Genomic DNA, 22,637 nt, shown 5'->3' with positions numbered 1-22,637 from the left:
TAAGTATCACATGTTTATTGTTAGACTATCATTGGCCATTCATATTTCAAATGGTATATCCTTATAAATGACCATATATGCATGCCCCATGTTTTTAATGTTATATGCACCATATTCCCTTGTTAGTATGTACTTATTGGTAAATTCATGATTTATAAAACTTTTCATCTTTTGTACTTAATTGGTATATCTATGGAATTGATTCTTTGTCAAATACTAACAAAATTGAGGGAGAAAGATCAAATCCCACCAAAACAAGTTGAATTTTATTTTGTTCTCTGTTTGTTGTTGTAAAGAATTGATAAACATAGTGGGAGCATTTGAGGAGGAGCAATGCAAGTGTTATATGTCTTGTGTTTAATTGAGTTATAATTTATATTTAACATGTAATCACTTTAAGTTGTTTTGGTTTATCATTGGTATAAACCATAACAAGGTCTATATTAGGTTTTTGTCACATAATTGATAAAGTGGGAAATTATTAGTGCACTTATTTGCACACCTTGTTTGTCGATCATGTGAGCCCATGTTTCAAGGAGTCAATTGAGCACTTAGAAGCTGAAGACTAAAGACACAAGATGACATGAAGCATTGAGTAGTGAAGAACATGTAAATGAGGCGCCTTGGTGACCCTAATCTTAGACCCAAAATAACCTAACCTCTTGATGATCATAACCTTTATAAGTAAACCTTTTCTAATCATCACATAGCCTTAGGAGTCTTAATTGAACATGTTAAGATAGGCTTTAAAGGTCCCAAGTTGCTTGAAAACAAACTGCCCATACCAGCTAAACTCTAGGTGAGTTTAATTGATCAAGCACATCCTCGATCGATCTCGAACCATCGGGCTCGATCGATTGAACATGTCCAAAATAGTCCAACGAGTTCACTAGAGTAGTGCGGCCTAGCACAATCGATCACGGTTAGCTGTTTATTCTCTTTTTAACCATTGAAACTTTTTTCCTTTATATATGGTATTTGTTTCTTGAGCATTTGTATGAGTTTTTTGTGTAATTAAAGGCTATGTGTTTTCCTACTCATACCACATATCTTTGACTTTATTCTAAAAAGTTTCATGCCAAATCATCAATTCATGGCAAGGGTTATTTAATCTTAACCGTGGCTTTGTTAAGTTGTTGATAATCTACACAATCTCATGGACCCATCTTTCTTTTTCATAAGCAACATCGACTCTCTCCATGGTGATATGGTAGCCCTAATAAATTAAACCTTGACCTAACAGTTCCTGGATTTTCGTTTTCAATTTTGTCAATTCAGCTAGGTCCATGTGATATACTTCCCTAGAGATCAGTGTGGTCCTTGGCAGGGGTGCACACGGGTCGGTTCGGTCCAGTAATGGGGTGAAACCGGAACCGAACTGTTCCTAACGATTCTAAGATATTTGGAACCGGAACTGGACCGTTAGCGCCTTAGAACCGAACCAAAATCGGATCGTTAAAACTAGTTCGGTTCTGGATCGGTTCCATGGTTCTAGGCTTTTTATGATCCAGCCTAATTGCATCTTTTATTTTATAATTTAGCCTGTGTCCATTCGTGTTGTGATCTATTTGATGAATGGTTTAGATATTGTATATGGTATGCAAAAATATGTTTATGGAAACAATCAAATGGCGAATTGTAAACCATAAATCATGAGTCAAATATGGAAACAATCAAAGGGTTTTTAGTTCGGTTCCAAGTTTGGTTCAGCGATTCGGATCCACGGTTCGATTCTACAGATTGGTTCATGGTTCGGTTCGGTTCTTCATACCACCAAACCAAGAACCGAACCAATGTAATCAGTTCTTTGATTTTTGGAACCGGAACCGGAACCGGTGCACTCTAGAACCGAACCAAACCGGACCGTTTGGTCGGTTCCAGTCCGGTTCCACAGTTCTACTGGTTCGATGTGCACCCCTAGTCCTTAGTACTAATTCAATGGAAAAAATCTACATTCCACCAAGATAAAACTTGAAATTTTCTTAAATACTTCAGGGTACTCATTTATTATGAGAATTTTGTCCACATTGATATCCCACTCGGGATGATTTTTTTGCGATAGCCCAACTCTTAGTTTAATGACAGTTATGGCTAATGTAAAAGAGCATCTGTTCTGTAGTAAATTGGGTGGAATTTTGAGACGTTCAAAAACTGTCAGTAATTTGGAAATAATGATGGTATAGGGCCGTCATGCATTAGCAACGACTATAAACTGTCACAAATCATTAATTTACGAAAGACCAGATATAATTTGATCTTTATGAGCAAATCCAAAATCTTTATAGACCGAACCAATCATTAGTTCCCAACCATGGGAGAAGTGGAATCCGATATATAAATTACTTGATAAAAGAATAGAAATGGTTCTTGGCAATCACAAATTATTTTAAAGTCCCAAACCGTTGCAAATGCCACTTACTAAAATCACAAGTCACTATTTAACCTCTCTCTCTCTCTCTCTCTCTCTCTCTCTCTATCTCTTGATCTCTTTGTCCCTTCTTTTAGTGTATCAAATAACTCCTCATTCAAAAAAGGATTTTGATCTTTATGTTCATAAATACCTCCCTTGCTTGATGGTTCATCTATTCTACCATTGTCGACGAGTAGAGCTTCTCAATTATGCAGTGGTCGATCCTTTTCTAGAGAAGGGAAAAATTAAAAGAAAAACAAAACTCTATCTCAAGGGTTAGGGTTTTCCTCTCTCCACAAATCCCTCTTAGAGAATAAAGTGAAAACGGGCCAGATCTAGGGTTAGTGTTTTCTCTTTCAAGAGCTTGGATTTTGGTCTTCTTTCTATTCACAACCATCAACCACACCTTCAGATTCTGCGCCACAGAAGTCTAACGATAGGGTAAGGGTTAGGATTTTTTTTTTAATTTATAGAATGTCAATGGCAACAACCACCATGAAAGCTGGCTATAGCACCCTCACCGCCACATCATTTGCATCGACCTCTTGAAGTCGACCAAAATAAGGTGTGGATTATCTTGGAAGCCCAACCACCTAAAAACAACAAAGAACTGCAAAGATTCATTAACCAAATAAACTTTCTACACCGATTTATCTCCAGTTTAGCCAGAAAGATCAATGCATTCTCTCCGCCGATCAAATTAAAGGCCAACAAGGAATTCGTTTTGTGACAAGAGTATGAGGTTGTTTTCGATAAGATAAAAGAATATCTCACAAAACCAACACTGTTGATTACTCCCAGAAAGGACTGACTATTCCAACTCTACATTACCGTGATTGATGAATCATTTAATGTTATTAACACAGGAGAATGACGACTGTAAGGAGTAGGTGTCACATTATCTCTCATAAAATTTTCATAAGGTTGAGCGACGATATTTGGCCATTGAGAAGTGCTTATCACTATTCTTTGCTACCATAAAGTTTTGTCATTATTTGTTGACAAGAATGGTCTACATTATCTCATCGACCGACTTGATCAAGTACATGTTAAAATGGTCGATCCAGCGTAAATTGGTAAGTGGATTCTAGCCTTATCAAAATTTACTTTTACGTATGTATCTTGGAAAGTCGTGAAAGGGCAAGCTCTGGGCAATTTTCTAGCCAACCATCTTATGAGAATGGATGATCAAATCTTGTTGGATATCCTTGGAATATATATAATCTATCTTCTCCCCTAACATCTTATATTCGATAGATTATGGACAAAACGGTCTTCTAGAGCTAGGATCATCATCATCTCCCTAAATGAAAAAATGAAGGATCATGCTTTTCATCTTGAGTTTGAGTGCATGAATAACTAGGTTGGGTATGAAGCACTAATTATCGGGATGAAGATCTTGATAGAGTTGGGAGCTAAGAATGTAAAAATTATCAACAATTCACAGCTGGTGATCAACCAATTGGTCAGGCTATATAAATGCTCAAGTTAGGCATTATGGGATAGTTATCCAACTAGTGGCCAACTTTGATGATGTCATGCTCAGGTACATCCCATAAGAGCTTAACATCGATGCCAACGAAATGGCACAGATCATGGCAAGCCTTAGACTACTAGAGGGATTGCCCAAATGACATTATTGTCTAGAAATGCTCACTCTCGACCGCATAACAAAGAGCCATGACGGTCAAAATAATTTTGCAAGAGACAATAGACGATGATTGGAGAAATCTAATTATCTAATATCTAATGAGATCATGCACCAGGACTGACCGAACTATTAAAAGGATTGAGTCACATAATTTAATCCTAGACAGGGATTTATATAGAAAAGGAGCTGATGGCCTCTTACTCAAATGTCTAGGAAAAGACGAGGCCATGATCATTGTGGGATAGGTGCATGAAGGTATATGTGGAGCCCACCAAGTAGGTCATAGGATGAGGTGGTTGATCCAAAGGCATGACTATTATTGGCCGACTTTTGGAAGGACTGTATGAAATATGTGAAGGGGTGCAAAGCTTGTCAGAAGCATGGGCCATTGCAATACATATCTGTGTCAAAATTTCACCCGATTATGAATTCGTAGTCATTCCGACGGTGGGCCATATATATCATCAGTAAAATCTACTTTCCATCTTCGAAGCAACACATCTTTATCATCGTCATAACCAACTATTTTACTAGGTGGATTAAAGCACAACCACTAGAAGGAGTCGAATAGGTGGAAATCATGGATTTCATCAAGGAGCACATCATACAACAGTTTGGCATCCCTGAAACCATTACAGTGGACAGAGGAGCTGCATTCTTAAGTGCCCAAATCCATGCCTTCGCGAATGCTTATAAATTCAAGTTTCTTTATTAGACGTTATATTATATATGCTTAGGATAATGGATAGGCTGACTCAACTAATAAAATTTTGAAAAGTATCATCAAGCATATGGTAGATGATCATCATCGGTCGTGGCATATGACATTATCAGAGGTGTTATGGGCATATCGGACTTCTCAGAGGATTAACACCAAAATTACCCCATTCACCCTAACTTACGGGGATAACACTGTGCTACCCATGGAAGTGAATATCGCCTACCTCAAGGTAGCCTACCAAAATCAGTTAACTACCCATGAATTCATCAAAGCAATGCTCAAATAATTTGAGGAGCTTGATAAAGTCATATTTCAAGCTTTCGATACGTTGAAGGTACAAAGTCAAAGCCTACAATAAGAAGGTAAAAGGAAAAGCTTTAGATGAAGGAGAAATGATCTGAAAGACCATTCTTCGAATCGGCACCAAAGATCATAAGTTTGGAAAATGGTCTCTGACATGGGAAGGGCCCTTGGTGATGAAAAGGGTGTTGAACAAAAGAGTATATTTGTTGCAAGACATGAATGGCCAAGTAAGCAAAAATCTCATAAATGGCCATTATATGAAGAAGAATTACCCGACCCTTTAGGAATCCATGCGGAGAGAAGATGAGTCAGCTTTTGAGCAAGCCCACAATGATGAAGAATAAAAAGAGAGAAGAAAGAAAATAAGGGTCTAACAATGTGCTAGAAAAAGTTTTTTTACTTCCCTTAATTGGTTGTTATAGAGACCAATTATAAATTTTATCTCATACAAGAAATGCATATGTAAAGATAAGAGAAAGAGTAAAATAAAAGAAGCATTTGGTCGATTGTCCTTCGGGAAGTCGAGTCCATTAAAAAAATAGTGGTCGAGTCTCTGAAATTTGGTTGTTATCTAAGGAGAGAGGTGTTTTTCCAAAAGATTTCCACCACTTGAATTGGATAAGGAGCAAAGAACGCCATGAAAAAAACTGGAAAGAGGCAGAAGAGCTAGATGATAAGCAAAGACAATGAGAGATTTATTTACATCCATGATTGTCAAACTTTTCACTTTAACATCAATGATAGGAGATTTCTGACACAGCATTACTATGCATGACAATCAATCACAAACCTCGTGCCACCACGTGTCGCACGTCGAAGCGACCACTGAAATTGAAATGTCGAACATCCCTTTCACATCCTCTGAATTTAAAATAACATTGGGGGGGAGGGGGTCATTATTTACACCTGTCTTGGTGTGTCCAACACGGACCAATGAAATGCCGCCACGTGCTGACACTATATACGATGATAACAAAATCCTAATCACGCCTTAAGGATATCTTTCACCCCATATCCTTTAATGACACATCACCTACAAAAAATAGAATAGGCTAGACCTGTACATACACTCATAGATAAGATATTACAACAAAGGACTGTTGAGAATCAAATATTGCATAATTTTCCCCATTTACATCTTGGTTTTATGAACATGAATCATCTTAATGTTCTAATTTACTCATGTATGTGTTGCAAGGTGAATAAAAGAGCTTGGATTGAAAAAGGGTGTTAAAAAACATGGATTTGATGTTCAAGAATTATCAAGGCAAGGGATGGATCTTAGGAGACCAAGATTGAAGAATTCACATACCAAATATTCAAGAAAACCAAGTGAGGAATGAAGAGAATCAAAGATTTGAAGTGAAGAATCCTGAAATCGTCTTGAAAAAGTGTATTCTGAAGCTGTAAAGTTTATTTTGGAAAGCTGCGCAGCAGGAAGTCTGTTTTAAACGAACTATGCAGCGAGAAGTTTATTTTGAGAAAATACATATATTTGAGGCAGTTTTTAGGGTTTTTCAACTTTGTACGAAAATTGGAGTTCCCTACTTATAAATAGGGCTTCCTAGGGCATTCCAAGAGATCATTCAAGGCATCCCAAAGCAAAATTTAGGGCTTTTAAAGAGTTTTTAGTTTTATTAAAGCTTTATAAGTTTTTTTTTTAGATCTTTTCTATTTGCATTTTTTGTTCTTTCTTGTTGCTTTTTATTTCTACATTTTAATTATGTTTTTCTAAGTTCCTTGTAGCCCAAGCTAGGAGGGAAGCACGTGGGTTTAACAATTCTTTAAGATTATGATGATTGATTGTTTTAATGATGAGAAGAATGGTGTATGCATGTTATCTATTATTTAGGTTTTATTTTTTATCCTCTTGTGAGATCCATATGTTTCCATTATATGAAATCCACATTGATGGGTAGGCTTACCCTAGATCGATCAGATTTCCTAGATAGGAAAGGTTCTCAGCCTGTTATATTTCTTTGATATTCATTATCCTATAGATATTGAATACTTAAAATCACTGACGCTTGAGAATATATATCAATGGTGCAAATCCATGATTTTTTAATATTTTATATCACTTATTAAAATATTTAAACTGTTTTATTTTTCGATTAGGTTGACCATAGTGCTCAGATCCTAGTTGTGTTATCCAAGTCATCATGATTTTGGAACATTAACCTATGTGTGGAACTTTGAAGCTTGGGTGTTATTTTATTCAGTTAAATTACATCCATTCAAAAATCTTAAAATTAAATCATCAGTTTGGTTTTTATTACTTAGTTTGTTTTGCATTTGATTTTTTTTTCCTTCTCGCAATTCATCTCCTTATGGGATCGACCCTATATTCACAAGATATTACTTACGAACCTCTGCACTTGGAGGCAAGCAATCAAGTTTTTTGCGCCATTACCAGAGAGTGACTGAGATAGATCAGATCTTTGCAAGATAACTAAGGTAAGTTTTCTTCTAAGGTAAGTTCTCTTCTAAACCCTTCAAATTTTCTGTAGATTTTTTTTCTCTTTTCTTTTTCTTTAAAAATAAATTCAGTTGGGTCTTTCAAGCACTAACTATGACATAAGGTTGCCCTGCTTGGGATTTTATCACCCAAGTGCTATAGTTGTCCTACAGTTGCTGTTTAATCACAAAGATCATCTGCTGAATCTATTTTCTAGATTAGTATAGTTTAATTTATGTATTACTTTTACTTATTTTTTATTTTTTATTTTTTTGTGGATTGAACCCTCATGGTCAGCGCTACCGCCTGAGTTGTTGATTTATTTTGCTTTGTGGACTGAACCCTCATGGTCGGCCCTACCACCTGGGTTGTTGATTTATTTTTACTTTGTGGACTGAACCCTCATGGTCGGCCCTGCCGCCTGGGTTGTTGATTTATTTTGCTTTGTAGACTGAACCTTCATGGTCGACCCTACCGCCTAGGTTGTTAGTTAGGTTTTTATTTTTGTTTTAAGTATCATACTTTCTATTTGAATTAGTGGTATTTGTTGTGTGGTATGGATGGTTTATGTCCTGTTAGAGTAGGGATCAAAACAATCGACTCTCCTCTGAAGGCGGACTAGTTCTAGGCCTTGATCATTCAATTAGAAGAGGCACTCAACATCACTTGGATTCCATGGCAAACCTAGTTGATAATCCAAATCCAAATCTACCAGATCCAACTATAAATCAAAATAGAGAAAATCAACCCAATCCTCCTCTTGAGGATGAAAATGAAGTTCATAGGAATGTGTTAAACCAACCACGGACTTTATGTGAACATCTACACCATGAGAGATCAACTTTACCATCTTGCATAGTGTTCCCTGCTCACATAAGGAACATTGATTTTAAACCAGGTGTGATTCAATTAATTCCTAAATCTCATGGCTTGGATTCTGAAAGCCCCTACTTGCACCTCAAGAACTTTGAGGAAGTAATTGCAACGTTACAAGTAAATAATGGCAATAGAGATGTACTTAAGCTTATGTTATTCTCATTTTCTCTAAAAGATCGGGTCAAAGCATGGCTCAACTCTCTAAGACCTATTACCATCACTTCATGACAAGCCTTAAGTAAAGAGTTTTTGAAAAAGTTCTTTCCCGAGCACAAAACAAATGCACTAAAATAAGAAATCATGTCATTCTCCCAAAAGTGGAATGAACTATTTTTTCAAGCTTGGGAGCACTTCAAAGACATTCTAATTACTTGTCCACATCATAGTTATGAACCATGGCATGTGATTGATGCTTTCCGAAAGGGGCTCACCATGGATACCCGTCAGTTCATAGAGATGATGTGTGGTGGAACCTTTCTTGACAAAGATCATAATGAGGCTTGGGATTTACAAGATATGTAAGCAGAGAATACGCAGACATGAGATGTCTCTATTAAATCAGACCAAACTAGACCCATTCCTAGAGAGAGTGGGGATGTATGTCCTAAGAGAGGAAGACGACCTTAATGCAAAATTTGCTGCATTAGCTAGAAAGGTCAAAGCCTTGGAAATTAGGAAGGTTGATATAGTTAAAGCAAATACTTCTTTAGATAATTTTTGTAGCATTTGTGGTGGTACAGACCATGACAGAAAGGATTGTCTAATAATCTCAATTGTACAAAATATCACGCATGAGTATGATCAAGCAAATGCTATAAATAACTACCAATGGGCAGTTATGCAACTAATGGGAAATACGTATAATCCAAATTAGCATAACCATCTTAATCTTAGTTAGAGGAATGAACCACAAATTAATGCACCCAATGTACCACAAATACCTTCACAAAACAACTTCTTTGGGGCACCTAACAATGCACCATATGTGCCCCCACCAAAGCGATCATCTGTGGAGGATGCATTGACCGCATTCATGAACTCTCAAGCTTAAATGAATCAGTCTCTAATCCAACCAAATTAGGAATTAAAGATAGCTATGGCTAGGATTAAGACTCAACTAAATGCTAGGAAAAAAGACACCCTTCCTTCTCAACTTATGCCAAACCCTAGAAACACACATTTCATTAGAGACTCAAATCCAAGTGAGCTACATCATGAACAAGCTAAGGCCATCATTACCTTGAGAAGTGGAAAAGAGGTCGATAACAAGATAATGCAACCGGTACAAATATTGGAGGATGAGCCACTGTCTCAAGAAAATGATGAACCGACTATGCTTCAAGAGCTGCAACAGCAAAAGGATAAAGAGACTCAGTCATATGAGCCTCCAGTTCTGTTCTCATTTAGACTTCGGAATCCAACTGTCCCCATGAAATATCAAGAGGTGTTGGATGTGCTCCAAAAGGTTACTGTCAATATTCCTCTGCTTGATGCTATTAGACAAATTCCATCATATGCTAAATATCTCAAGAATTTGTGCATGTAAAGAGGAAATTAAATGTGCACAAAAAGGCCTTCCTTACTGAGAAAGTGAGTACTATCATTCAACAAAGGGCTGTACCCAAATACAAAGACCCGGGAAATCCCACTATTTCTTATATTATTGGAAATTTTCAAATTGAGCTGCTTTGTTAGATTTGGGTGCAAGTGTCAACTTAGTACCTTATTCAGTTTACAAAAAAAATGGGGTTAGACGAGCTTAAACTAATCACGATTACACTCCAACTCGCTGACCGCTCTATTAAGGTACCAAGGGAAATTTTAGAGGATGTGTAAATCCAAGTGAAGAAATTCTACTTCCCCATGAATTTTATTGTACTAGACACTAAACCATGTGTAAATGCTAGTGCTCAAGTTCCCATTATTTTAGACCTCCCATTCCTAGCAACTTTAAATGCAATCATAAATTGCAAGAATGGAATGATGAACTTATCTTTTGGTAACATGACAATAGAGCTAAATATTTTCAATCTATGTAAGCACCCCCATTGATAATAATGAGATCAATGAGCTAAATTTCATGGACTGCTTGATAGAAGAAGAGGAATTGGAACCTAGTCTGACTGAGGAATTGATTCAAGTCATTAGGGACTTGAAAAATTCTGATTTAGAAAAAGTGTTTACTAAAATTTGTGATGATAATGAGAGCACTACCACCCACGACATTGGTATGTACCAATGGAGACCGCGCACTCAAATCCTATCTATCAAGGACTCACAACCTCTATCGTCACCAACCAATGTTCCAAAGCTTGATTTAAAACCACTACCAAATGAGCTTAAGTATGTATACTTAGGTAAAAATAAAACTTATCCTGTGGTAATCTCTTCATTTTTAGAGAAGGATCAAGAGATTAAATTATTGAAAGTTCCAAGGGACCACAAAGGAGCCTTGGGCTGGACCATTTCTGACATCAAGGGTATAAGCCCTTCCATATACACCCATCGGATCCACCTCGATGATGACGCCAAACCAATTAGACAACCTCAAAGGCATCTCAATCCAAACATGATGGAAGTTGTAAAAAATGAGGTGATTAAATTATTGGATGTGAGAATCATCTACCCAATATCCGATAGTGTTTGGGTGAGTCTATCTCAAGTAGTCCCAAAGAAATCTGGAAAACTATTGTGTAGAATTCTAATAATGAACTCATACCAACACGTGTCACCATTGGTTGGCGTGTTTGTATTGATTATAGAAAATTGAACCAGGTCACAAAGAAGAACTATTTACCTCTACCATTCATTGATCAAGTTTTAGAGAGGATAGCAGGTCACTCCTTCTATAGTTTTCTTGATGGATATTCCAGATATAAACAAATAGAGATAGCCTTGGAAGACCAAGAGAAAACCACGTTCACTTATCCATTTGGCATATTTGCTTTCAAACGGATGCCATTTAGATTGTGTAACGCCCCAGCAACTTTCCAACGATGTATGTTAAGTATTTTTCCAAATATGGTTGGAAAGTTTCTTGAGGTTTTCATGGATGACTTTTGAGATGGATCCTCCTACTCCAAGAATTTGATTTAGAGATAAAAGATAAGAAAGGAGTAGAAAATGTAGTGGCCGATCACCTTTCTAGATTGGTGTTAGATGATTCTACTGAGGAGATGCATATCCAGGACACTTTCTCTGATGAACAATTATTTGCGATCTCCAAATTACCTTGGTATGCGGATATAGTGAACTGTCTTGTAACGGAAAAAATGTCATATCATTGGAAGTCACAAGATAGGAAGAGTTTTTAAACTGAGGTTAGGAACTTCTTCTGGGATGACCCGTATTTATATAAATATGGAACTGATCAGATTTTTAGACATTGTGTCCCAGAGGATGAAGTTCAAAGTGTTATTTCCTTTTGTCACATGGAAGCATGTAGTGGCCATTTTTCTGCTAAGAAAATCACTACAAGAATCCTGCAGTGTGGTTTTTACTGGCCCACCATGTTTAAAGACATCCATGCTTTCTGTATTGCTTGTGATAAATGTCAAAGGTTAGGAAGAGTGTCCCGGTGCAACATGATGCCTTTACCCCCAATTTTACTATTGGAGATTTTTTTTGTTGGGGTATTGATTTTATGGGCCCATTTCCATCTTCTTTTGGATTTCTTTATATATTGGTCAGTGTGGACTATGTTTCAAAGTGAATTGAGGCAGTTCCAAGTAGGACCAATGACAACAAAGTGGTCATACGATTCCTCAAAGGAAAATATTTTTTCTAAATTTGGAACTCCAAAGGCCATCATTAGTGATGGCGGGTCTCACTTTTATAATAGGACATTTGAGGCTTTGATGAAGAAATATGGCATCAAGCATAAAGTGAGCACCCTATACCACCCACGAACGAATGGGCAAGTTGAGATTTCTAATCGGAAAATCAAATACATTTTAGAGAAAACTATAAGGCCAGATAGGAAGGATTGGTCCCTCAGACTATCCGACGCTTTATGGGCTTATAGGACTACTTATAAGACCCCGATTAGAATGTCTCCTTACAGATTGGTGTATGGGAAGGCTTGCCACTTGCTAGTGGAATTGAAACATAGAGCCTACTGGGCAATAAAGAAATTAAACTTTGATATGGATCAAGCAAGTGGACAAAGGAAATTAGAGTTGAATGAATTGGAGAAGATGAGGAGAGATTCTTATGAAAATTCTAAAATCTATAAAAAGAGGATCAAAGCTTTTCATGACAAAAATAACCTGAGGAAGAATTTTAAACCTCAGCAAAAGGTTCTATTGTACAATTCCCATCTTCAGTTCTTTTCAGGAAAGTTAAGATCAAGATGGACAGGCCCCTTCAACGTGAAGAATGTTTATACTCATGGGGCTGTTGAAATTGAGAATCCACGTAATGGCAATGTGCACAAGGTTAATGGTTAGAGATTGAAGCCTTATGTGAAAAACTTTTATTTACGAGAGGAGTCATTCCCTTTTCATGAGCCAGAATATTCAAATTGATGCTCCTGGTCTGACGGAGCATTTGTGTAGGATTTGTATCATATTCAATTTTTTTAGTGTCACATAGTAGGTGAGTTTTTCATGGTAGGTACTATCCACCCTTTCTTTTATTTTTATGTTCTGTGCATTACATTATCATTACATTGGGGACAATGTAGATTTTAGGTTGGGGGGTGTGAATAATCATCCATGTGAAGTTTTTTTTTGTTTTAGTTTATTTTATTATTATTTTTATTATTTTTAGGTTTCGATTAGGTTTAAGTTTATTTTTTTTAGGTTTATGAGAAAAAAATTTAAACATTTTCAAAATAATATTTTTATATACAAGAATGTGAACATGATATTTTGGAACTCCAAAGGCCATTATTAGTGATGGCGGGTCTCACTTTTGTAATAAGACATTTGAGGCTTTGATGAAGAAATATGACATCAAGCATAAAGTGAGCACCCCATACCACCCACAAACGAGTGGGCAAGCTGAGATTTCTAATCGGAAAAACAAACACATTTTAGAGAAAACTATAAGGCCAGATATGAAGGATTGGTCCTTTAGACTATCCGACACTTTATGGGCTTATAGGACTGCTTATAAGACCCCGATTGAAATGTCTCCATACAGATTGGTGTATGAGAAGGCTTGCCACTTGCCAGTGGAATTGAAACATAGAGCCTACTGGGCAATAAAGAAATTAAACTTTGATATATAAATATGGAACTGATCAGATTTTTAGACTTTATGTCCCAGAGGATGAAGTTCAGAGTGTTATTTCCTTTTGTCACATGGAAGCATGTGGTGGCTATTTTTCTTCTAAGAAAACCACTGCAAAAAACCTGCAATGTGATTTTTACTGGCCCACCATGTTTAAAGATACCCATACTTTCTGTGTTACTTGTAATAGATATCAAAAGTTAGGAAGAGTGTCCCGGTGCAACATGATGCCTTTATCTCCAAATTTACCATTTGAGATTTTAGATTGTTGGGGTATTAATTTTATGGGCCCATTTCCATCTTCTTTTAGATTTCTTTATATATTGGTTGGTGTAGACTATGTTTCAAAGTGGATTGAGGCAGTTCCAAGTATGACCAATGACAACAAAGTAGTCATACGATTCCTTAAAGAAAATATTTTTTCTATATTTGGAACTCCAAAGGCCATCATTAGTGATGGCGGGTCTCACTTTTGCAATAGGACATTTGAGGCTTTGATGAAGAAATATGGCATCAAGCATAAAGTGAGCACCCAATACCACCCACAAATGAGTGGACAATCTGAGATTTCTAATCGGAAAATTAAACACATTTTAGAGAAAACTATAAGGCCAGATATGAAGGATTGGTCCCTTAGACTATCCGATGCTTTATGGGCTTATAGGACTGCTTATAAGATCCCGATTGGAATGTCTCCATACAGATTGGTGTATATGAAGGCTTGCCACTTGCCAGTGGAATTGAAATATAGAGCCTACTAGGCAATAAAGAAATTAAACTTTGATATGGATCAAGCAAGTGGACAAAGGAAATTAGAGTTGAATGAATTAGAGGAGCTGAGGAGAGATTCCTATGAAAATTCTAAAATCTACAAAGAGAGGACCAAAGCTTTTCATGACAAAAATATCCTAAGGAAGAATTTTAAACCTCAATAAAAGGTCCTATTGTACAATTCTCATCTCCAGTTCTTTCCGAAAAAGTTAAGATCAAGATGGACAGGCCCCTTCATTGTGAAGAATGTTTATACTCATGAGGCTGTTGAAATTGAGAATCCACGTAATGGCAATGTGCACAAAGTTAATGGTCAGAGATTGAATCCTTATGTGGAAAACTTTCATTTGTGAGAGGAGTCCTTCCCTCTTCATGAGCCAGAATATTCAGATTGATGCTCCTAATCTGACAGAGCATTTGTGTAGGATTTGTATCATATTTAATTTTTTTAGTGTCACATAGCAAGTGAGATTTTCATGGTAGGTACTATCCACCCTTTCTTTTATTTTTATTGTTCTCTGCGTTAAATTATCATTACATTGGGGACAATATAGATTTTAGGTTGGGGGTGTGGATAGTCATCCATGTGAAGTTTTTTTTTTGGATTTCAATTTATTTTATTATTATTTTTATTATTTTTAGGTTTCAATTAGGTTTAAGTTTAATTTTTTAGATTTTTAGAAAAAAAATTTCAACATTTTCAAAAAAAAAAATTTATATACAAGAATCTAACATGATATTTTGGAACTCCAAAGGCCATCAGTAGTGATGGCGGGTCTCACTTTTGCAATAGGACATTTGAGGCTTTGATGAAGAAATATGGCATCAAGCATAAAGTGAGCACCCCATACCACCCGCAAATGAGTGGACAAGATGAGATTTCTAATCAAAAAATCAAACACATTTTAGAGAAAACTATAAGGTCATATATGAAGGATTGGTCCCTCAGACTATCCAACGTTTTATGGGCTTATAAGACCCCGATTGGAATGTCTCCATACAGATTGGTGTATTGGAAGGCTTGCCGCTTGCCAGTGGAATTGGAACATAAAGCCTACTGGGCAATAAAGAAATTAAACTTTGATATATAAATATGGAACTGATCAGATTTTTAGACATTGTGTCCCAAAGGATGAAGTTCAGAGTGTTATTTCCTTTTATCACATGGAAGCATGTGGTGGCTATTTTTCTGCTAAGAAAGCCATTGCAAAAATCATGTAGTGTGATTTTTACTGGCCCACCTTGTTTAAAGACATCCATGCTTTCTGTGTTGCTTGTGATAGATGTCAAATGTTGGGAAGAGTGTCCCAGCGCAACATGATGCCTTTATCTCCAATTTTACCATTGGAGATTTTTTATTGCTAGGGTATTGATTTTATGGGCCCATTTCCATCTTCTTTTAGATTTCTTTATATATTGGTTGGTGTGGACTATGTTTCAAAGTGGATTGAGGCAGTTCCAAGTAGGACCAATGACAACAAAGTGGTCATACGATTCCTCAAGAAAAATATTTTTCTAGCTTTGGAACTCCAAAGCCATCATTAGTAATGGTGGGTCTCACTTTTGCAATAGGACATTTGAGGCTTTGATGAAGAAATATGGCATCAAGCATAAAGTGAGCACCCTATACTACACACAAATGAGTAAGCAAGCTAAGATTTCTAATCGGGAAATCAAATACATTTTAGAGAAAACTATAAGGCCAGATATGAAGGATTGGTCCCTCAGACTATCCGACGCTTTATGGGCTTATAGGACTGTTTATAAGACCCCGATTGGAATGTCTCCATACAGATTAGTGTATAGGAAGGCTTGCCACTTGCCAGTGCAATTGGAACATAAAGCCTACTGGGCAATAAAGAAATTAAACTTTGATATGGATCAAGCAAGTGGACAAAGGAAATTAGAGTTAAATGAATTAGAGGAGCTGAGGAGAGATTCCTATGAAAATTCTAAAATCTACAAAGAAAGGACCAAAGCTTTTCATGACGAAAATATCATGAGGAAGAATTTTGAACCTCAGCAAACGGTCCTATTGTACAATTCTCGTCTCCAGTTCTTTCCGGGAAAGTTAAGATCAAGATGGACAGGCCCCTTCATTGTGAAAAATGTTTATACTCATGGGGCTGTTGAAATCAAGAATCCACGTAATGGCAATGTGTACAAGGTTAATGGTCAGAAATTAAAGCCTTATGTGGAAAACTTTCATTTGGGAGAGGAGTCATTCCCTCTTCATGAGCTAGAATATTCAAATTGATGCTCCTAGTCTGACAGAGCATTTGTGTAGGATTTGTATCATATTTAATTTTTTTAGTGTCACATAGCAGGTGAGTTTTTCATGGTAGGTACTATCCACCCTTTCTTTTATATTTATTGTTCTCTGCATTACATTATCATTACATTGGGGACAATATATATTTTAGGTTGGGGGGTGTGGATAGTCATCCATGTGAAGTTTTTTTTTTTTTTGGGTTTCAGTTTATTTTATTATTATTTTTATTATTTTTAGGTTTCAGTTAGGTTTAAGTTTATTTTTTAGATTTATGGAAAAAAAAAATTCAACATTTTCAAAATAATATTTTTATATACAAGAATGTAACATGATATTTTGAAACTCCAAAGGCCATCATTAGTGATGGTGGGTCTCACTTTTGCAATAGAACATTTGAGGCTTTGATGAAAAAATATGGCATCAAGCATAAAGTGAGCACCCCATACCACCCATAAATGAGTGGGTAAGCTGAGATATCTAATTGGAAAATCAAACACATTTTAGAGAAAACTATAAGGCTAAATATGAAGGATTGGACCCTCAAACTATCCGACGCTTTATGGGCATATAAGACTGCTTATAAGACCCCGATTGGAATGTCTCCATAAGATTGGTATATGGAAAGGCTTATCACTTACCAGTGGAATTGGAATATAAAGCCTACTGGGCAATAAAGAAATTAAACTTTGATATATAAATATGGAACTGATTAGATTTTTACACGTTGTATCCCAGAGGATAAAATTCAGAGTGTTATTTCCTTTTGTCACATGGAAGCATGTGGTGGCCATTTTTCTGCCAAAAAAACCACTGCAAAAATCCTTCTGTGTGATTTTTACTGTCCCACCATGTTTAAAGGCATTCATGCTTTCTGTGTTGCTTGTGATAGATGTTAAAGGTTGGGAAGAGTGTCCCGACGTAACATGATGCCTTTATCCCTAATTTTACCATTGGAGATTTTTTATTATTGTGGTATTGATTTTATGAGCCCATTTCCATCTTCTTTTGGATTTCTTTGTATATTGGTTGGTGTGGACTATGTTTCAAAGTGGATTGAGGCAGTTCTAAGTAGGACTAATCACAACAAATTAGTCATACGATTCCTCAAGGAAAATATTTTTTCTAGATTTGGAACTCCAAAAGGCTATCATTAGTGATGGCGAGTCTCACTTTTGCAATAGGTCATTTGAGGCTTTGATGAAGAAATATGGCATCAAGCATAAAGTAAGCACCCCATACCACCCACAAATGAGTGGGCAAGCTGAGATTTCTAATCGGGAAATTAAATATATTTTAGAGAAAACTATAAGGCCAGATATGAAGGATTGGTCCCTCAGACTATCCGACGCTTTATGGGCTTATAGGACTGCTAATAAGACCCCGATTAGAATGTCTCCATACAGATTGGTGTATAAGAACGCTTGCCACTTGCCAGTGGAATTGGAACATAAAGCCTACTCGGTAATAAAGAAATTAAACTTTAATATGGATCAAGTAAGGGGACAAAGAAAATTAGAGTTGAATGAATTAGAAGAGCTGAGGAGAGATTCTTATGAAAATTCTAAAATCTACAAAGAGAGGACCAAAGCTTTTCATAATAAAAATATCCTGAAGAAGAATTTTGAACCTCAGCAAAAGGTCCTATTGTACAATTCCCGTCTCCAGTTCTTTCCGGGAAAGTTAAGATCAAGATGGACATGCCCCTTCATTGTGACGAATGTTTACACTCATGGGGCTGTCGAAATTGAGAATCTACGTAATAGCAATGTGTACAAGGTTAATGGTCAGAAATTGAAGCCTTATATGAAAAACTTTCATTTGGGAGAGGAGTCATTCCCTCTTCATGAGCCAGAATATTTAGATTGATGTTCCTGGTCTGATGGAGCGTTTGTGTAGGATTTGTATCATATTTAATTTTTTTAGTGCCACATAGCAGGTGATTTTTTCATGGTAGTACTATCCACCGTTTCTTTTATTTTTATTATTCTCTGCATTACATTATCATTACATTGGGGACAATATAGATTTTAAGTTTGGGGGTGTGGATAGTCATCCATGTGAAGTTTTTTTTTTTGGGTTTCAGTTTATTTTATTATTTTTTTTATTATTTTTAGGATTCAGTTAGGTTTAAGTTTATTTTTTTAGGCTTATGGGAAAAAAATTTCAACATTTTCAAAATAATATTTTTATATACAAGAATGTAACATGATATTTTGGAACTCCAAAGGCCATCATTAGTGATGACGGGTCTCACTTTTGTAATAAGACATTTGAGGCTTTGATGAAGAAATATGGCATCAAGCATAAAGTGAGCACCCCATACCACCCACAAACGAGTGGGCAAGCTGAGATTTCTAATTGGAAAATCAAACACATTTTAAAGAAAACTATAAGGCCAGATATGAAGGATTGGACCCTCAGACTATCCGACGCTTTATGGGCTTATAGAACTGCTTATAAGACCCTGATTGGAATGTCTCCATACAGTTTAATGTATGAGAGGGCTTGCCACTTGCCAGTGAAATTGGAACATAAAGCCTACTGGGCAGTAAAGAAATTAAACTTTGATATATAAATATGGAACTGATCAGATTTTTAGACGTTGTGTCCCAGAGGATGAAGTTTAGACTGTTATTTCCTTTTATCACATGGAAGCATGTGGTGGCCATTTTTCTGCTAAGAAAACTATAAGTGTCATAGTTTATATCCCTTTGTGTTGTCAAATTTGTGGTGCCAAAGACACTACTATGAAGCTTGCATATATGAAGAACACTCTACTCAAAATCAACTTAGGGTGACAAGCACTGTTCACAAGTCAAGACTCGAGAAAGTGAGTTTGTTATCAAGATCTCAAGAGGCTTTCTAGTTTGAGCTCCATCAAGACTTCAAAGGTCACATGTCTCCTATGTTCAATATCCTTATTTCACTCCTGAGGTATGACTGACCTTAGGTTGACCTTTAGAGTAGATCATTTTGGATACATAATTCATATGTTTTCTATAAGTGAGCTTGGTCTGTTCTAAGACTAGTCTTGGACTTTGTTCGACTAGTCTTAGCACTACTTCGACTTGTCTAAGAAATTCTTAGATCAGTCGTAAGTTTGTTACAAAAATCAGAAATTTTCTGTTAGGCTTCGACTAGTCCTGAGGACTGTTCGACCAGTCGTAGGAACAATGTCGACTGCATCTTCGACCAGTCGTAGACCTACGACTCAATGTACAGCGCTGAAAATTGACCTACTTCGACCAGTCGTGAGAACCTACGACCAGTCGTAGGAGACCCACGACTAGTCGTAGACCACCTACGACCAGTCGTAAAACTGTCAAATCTTATACGCCCGAATTTTTCAAATATCTGTTGGTTCTATGATCAGTCGTAGAGGTCCTTAGACCAGTCGAAGGTGTGATTTGCTCACCTATAAATAGAGCACGAATCTCAGAATAAAATATGAACTTTAAGCTAAATTAATTCGATCTTCTGAGAGATAAGTCGGTGCTCTATTTAAGCTAAGTGTGCATATTTAATATTCTCTTTCTTTAGCTTTCTTAATTGATTTTGTTTATTGCATTCCAATCTAATCTGAAAAAGAGGAATTGTTGTTTTCCTTTTTCTGGAATCAAAATCAATTAGAGCTAACCCTTCTGTTTTAATTTAAAATCTATTAGAACATAGAACCATTATAAAGTGAGTATTGGACATTAAACTTTGACATTCAAATCTCTACTCCGACTTGGTTCTTCGAGGCTGCTACAACGAAGGAGAAAATCAGGTATTTTACAATTTGTGTAATTTACATTGTTTGGTTTTGTTTAAGGTTAAGCCAGAAAAATCTCAAAGTTGTTGGTTATCTAAAGAGAGCCAGAAAACTCAGAAGTGAGGGTTTTTGAATTGTGTAAGCCCTTTGAAAAAGACACAATTGTGAAGGTTTTGGGTGAACATGTTAAAACATATTTGATAGCGAACGCTAATATCCCCTGTATGAGGATATTAGGAGTGGAGTAGCATTCTGTGTGGCTGTTGTTTAACAGTTGGTGAACACACAGGCGAACCACTATAATTCTTTGTGTTGTGATGTGTGATTTATATTTTCTATCTTTTATCATTCAGAATTGTGGAATGTATGTGTGAATGTGAATGTTGTAATCATTTCATTTCAAGCACAGTGGGGAATATTGTAATAATTTAGATTTACATTTCAGCATTATATTTTTGCTATCTCTTTATTATTACGTTGAGCTTCAGTTTCTCTATTTGTTCTAGAAATAAGGTTGTCCTACCATAAGCTTTGGTTTTTGGTGTAAGGTTGTCCTTAGAACAATTTGTATTTCTATTTCTCTATTTTAAGTTGTTTTTCATTCCTATTCTGTGATTGCTATCTATTCTTTATTTCATATTCCGCTGTATTTATTTTTAAATTTAGCATAGTCCTATTCACCCCCCCTCTAGGACATATAGCTTGGCCATTTCAAAAACCACTGTAAAAATCCTGCAATCTAGTTTTTACTAGCCCACCATATTTAAAGACATTCATGCTTTCTGTGTTGCTTGTGATAGATGTCAAAGGTTGGGAAGAGTGTCCCGGCGCAACATGATGCCTTTATCCCCAATTTTACCATTGGAGATTTTGATTGTTAGGGTATTAATTTTATGGGCCCATTTCCATCTTCTTTTAGATTTCTTTATATATTGGTTGGTGTAGACTATGTTTCAAAGTGGATTGAGGCAGTTCTAAGTAGGACCAATGACAACAAAGTGGTCATACGATTCCTCAAGAAAAATATTTTTTCTAGATTTGGAACTTCAAAGGTCATCATTAGTGATGGCGGGTCTCACTTTTGCAATAGGACATTTGAGGTTTTGATGAAAAAATATGGCATCAAGCATAAAGTGAGCACCCCATGCCACTCACAAACGAGTGGGCAAGCTGAGATTTTTAATCGAGAAATCATATATATTTTAGAGAAAACTATAAGGCCAGATATGAAGGATTGGTCCCTTAGACTATCCGACGCTTTATGAGCTTATAGGATTGCTTATAAGACCCCGATTGGAATGTCTCCATACAGATTGGTGTATAGGAAGGCTTGCCACTTGCCAGTGGAATTGAAATACAGAGCCTACTGGGCAATAAAGAAATTAAACTTTGATATGGATTAAGCAAGCGAACAAAGAAAATTAGAGTTGAATGAATTAGAGAGCTGAGGAGAGATTCCTATGAAAATTCTAAAATCTACAAATAGAGGACCAAAGCTTTTCATGACAAAAATATCCTGAGGAAGAATGTTGAACCTCAGCAAAAGGTCCTATTGTACAATTTTAAGATCAAGATGGACAGGCCCCTTCAACGTGAAGAATGTTTATACTCATGGGGCTGTTGAAATTGAGAATCCATGTAATGGCAATGTGTATAGGGTTAATGGTTAGAGATTGAAGCCTTATGTGGAAAACTTTCATTTGGGAGAGGAGTCATTCCCTCTTCATGAGCCAGAATATTTACATTGGTGCTCCTGGTCTGACAGAGCATTTGTGTAGGATTTGTATCATATTTAATTTTTTTAGTAGGTACTATTCACCCTTTCTTTTATTTTTATTGTTCTCTGCATTAAATTATCATTACATTGGGGACAATATGATTTTAGGTTGGGGGTGCGGATAGTCATCCATGTGAGATGAAAGTGTTTTTTTTTGTTTCAGTTTATTTTATTATTATTTTTATTATTTTTAGGTTTCAGTTAGGTTTAAGTTTATTTTTTTTAGGTTTATGGGAAAAAAATTTCAACATTTTCAAAATAATATTTTTATACAAGAATGTGAACATGATATTTTGCGAATTCCAAAGGCAAAGTTAATACTTAGTCTAGGTTGATGGTAATCAGAAATCTAATAACTGAAAATTATAGACTTGAGTTCAATTATCTAATCACTAGTTTAAAGTAAGTT

At 36.2% G+C, this 22,637-nt stretch overlaps 1 non-coding gene across 1 annotated transcript; it reads right to left on the bottom strand.

Moving 5' to 3' along the window:
- Positions 1-8,701: 8,701 nt before the first annotated feature.
- LOC131247553 (small nucleolar RNA R71) lies at positions 8,702-8,808 on the bottom strand. Its single transcript, XR_009171834.1, has one exon. It is a non-coding gene; the product is annotated as a small nucleolar RNA R71 (small nucleolar RNA).
- Positions 8,809-22,637: the final 13,829 nt, after the last annotated feature.

The sequence above is a fragment of the Magnolia sinica genome, chromosome 5 (assembly GCF_029962835.1).
Source record: "Magnolia sinica isolate HGM2019 chromosome 5, MsV1, whole genome shotgun sequence".
Lineage (NCBI taxonomy): Eukaryota > Viridiplantae > Streptophyta > Magnoliopsida > Magnoliales > Magnoliaceae > Magnolia > Magnolia sinica.
Note: the sequence above shows the minus strand (reverse complement) of the source record. Positions and strands in the feature narration are given on the sequence as shown.